Source organism: Saccopteryx bilineata, chromosome 4, assembly GCF_036850765.1.
Source record: "Saccopteryx bilineata isolate mSacBil1 chromosome 4, mSacBil1_pri_phased_curated, whole genome shotgun sequence".
In the NCBI taxonomy this organism is placed as follows: Eukaryota; Metazoa; Chordata; class Mammalia; order Chiroptera; family Emballonuridae; genus Saccopteryx; species Saccopteryx bilineata.
The window spans coordinates 52,386,147-52,388,824 of record NC_089493.1 but is presented as its reverse complement, the minus strand read 5'-3'; positions in this window follow the sequence as shown (position 1 = coordinate 52,388,824).

The window sequence follows — 2,678 nt, the reverse complement described above, 5'->3', positions numbered from 1 at the left end:
CCCCACAGCACAAATGCTAAGGTCTTTAATATAGACCATGTGACTTCATCATTTGGCCCCTATGCAGCTCTCACAGCTGGCTGCCTGAGACCCTGTCTGGGCACTGAACCCTTCCCCAGTCTCCAGCCCCTGCCCCAGCCTATCTGACATGTGCCACCAGTTCACCTGGCTAACTTTCACTAATGCTTGAGCTTCAGACATACCAGGAAGCCCTCTGTGAATCTCTCCACATTCTCAAGTGTGTGTTAACTATGACTGTGTCGTCCTCCAGGCTGTGAGTTCCGTGAGAGCAGTTTATATCTTATTCTAATGCCCCCACACATTTAACCACCACACAATTTTGTTAAATGAGTCAATTAGAGCCCATATCTAGTAGATTCTACCTTAGCAATATCTTTTGCATCCATTTCCACTATGCTACTCTATAGTAAGTCCTTATATATAGCTGAAGGAAGACCACTAAAACACAGTTCCTGATGACCTTTTATCAGATGGCAACTTCAGGGCAAAATTACCACCATTCTATTTCTCTATGCATGGTAAAAACCACTAGTCACAGTGCTGGGTCCATTCTCAGCCCTAGAATCTGCAGCACTGCTAATCAATTAGCACTGGCTAATACTCTAGCCAGATTCCCCTGGGATGTAACTATGGTTAGACATCCTTTGCACTCCAGAGTAGGCACAGACTCCACCAAAGTAGGACTTCAAGGTTCTCTCCAACATCACTCAGTCCTTGTCTACCACCACTTCCCTAACTGGTCTGCTGGGGCTTTCCCAGCCTAGCCCCTGGTGGGATCTCCACGCCTTTGTTCATCCTGTAACTTCCACTAAGAGCTTTGCTGCCTCTTATTATTCTTCCAGCTGAATTCAAGCATCACTTCCTCTAAGCCCCTCTGCTCTACTTCCAGGGCGCTCTGACATTCTGCCCAGCAGTCTACCTTTTGTGCCCTCATCTTGCTTGTCCCCTCCTTCCACTGAGTTGGATGACGAGCTCCTAGAGCAGAGAATCTACAGCCTTACCAGGTCTGCAGCCTCTGCCGCACCTGGTACGGGCTGGCACCAAGGAAGTTCCCAGTGTTGGCTGGACCCTGGATCCTTGTTTCAGCAGGTTAAAGGGACAGGTTTGTTGCTCCTTCTCACCTCTGAGGCCTTCTAATGTGACCATTTATGACCTGTGAGGATGTCCTGGAGCAGCAGGACAGATGCTGACCAAGTCCCTGGGCTCAGAGGAATCTTTTCTCTGCCAAATTATGCCGTTTTCACAGTTCCTACCCCAGGCCTTGCATAGTCCACATTTTTGTAGCACTAAAGCCACCTGGTTGACAAGATAAAGGGGAGAGGCAATGATTGTTCACATCCTTCATAGGAGAGAATTAGGGAGCTGATCATGAACTGCTGTATGTGACCTTTTTGTGCCTCCCAAATTTGTTGTTATGGGGGAGAGTATTTGAGTCTATCAAAATATACACACAGAGGCCCTGGCCAGTTGGCTCAGCGGTAGAGCGTCGGCCTGGCGTGCGGGGGACCCGGGTTCGGTTTCCGGCCAGGGCACATAGAAGAAGTGCCCATTTGCTTCTCCAACCCCCCCCCTTTCCTCTCTGTCTCTCTCTTCCCCTCCCGCAGCCAAGGCTCCATAGGAGCAAAGATGTCCGGGCGCTGGGGATGGCTCCTTGGCCTCTGCCCCAGGCGCTAGAGTGGCTCTGGTCAAGGCAGAGCGACGCCCTGGAGGGGCAGAGCATTGCCCCCTGGTGGGCAGAGCATCACCCCTGGTGGGCATGCCGGGTGGATCCTGGTCGGGCGCATGCGGGAGTCTGTCTGACTGTCTCTCCCCATTTCCAGCTTCGGAAAAATACACACACACAAAAATATATATATACACACACACAGATATTAAAGGGGTCTATAGAAAGAAGTTTTTTTCTTCCTAAACCTGTGTTCCAAAGACGCAGTAATAACCATTAAGTCCAGGCTTTGAATCAATACTTTTCCAACCAGAAACAAAGTAGAACTAAGCTATTAACTACTAATTCTTCATTCTCCCTGTAAGAAACACCTCAGAATAGAGCAAGACACTCCTCTGCTAGAACTGTAACATATTCAATACATACACACTTAAATCTGAAGATATCTACATTAAGAGCAACACCTGTGATATTAATAACAGACATGTAGCTAATGCCTAAAACATAAAACTTAAGAGCCTTTCAACAGAGCTTATATGCCAAAGGCGCAAGCTGGGATCACTAAACCCAACCCCAAGTGGAATCTAAATCAGAACTAGAACTTCGCCCTGCACAGTCAGCATGCTACTTTTATGAGTCACACGAATTATGGGCAAGTTAATAGGGTGTTGTTTTCAAGCCAATCCTGTACTAAGGTGGGTCCACTTGACCAGATTTTTTACATTTTCTCTACCTACAATCTTTTAACAAGATTTAACATTAAATGACAGGATGCTGTAGCTAAATTGTCTTATCTATTTTTAAACTGGGGGAAGGGGAGTGAAGAGCCACTCGAACTCATGCCAGCGTTCTCTGGAACTGTCTCCATCAGTCAGAGTGCTCCGTGAGTCAGGACCTCTGACCACACGAGCCGCATGCTCGCTAAACTTAGCTTCACATCAGCAAACACTCAAGCTCGGAATAGTTCCTGGAGCTCTCATCTTACCCTTAGACA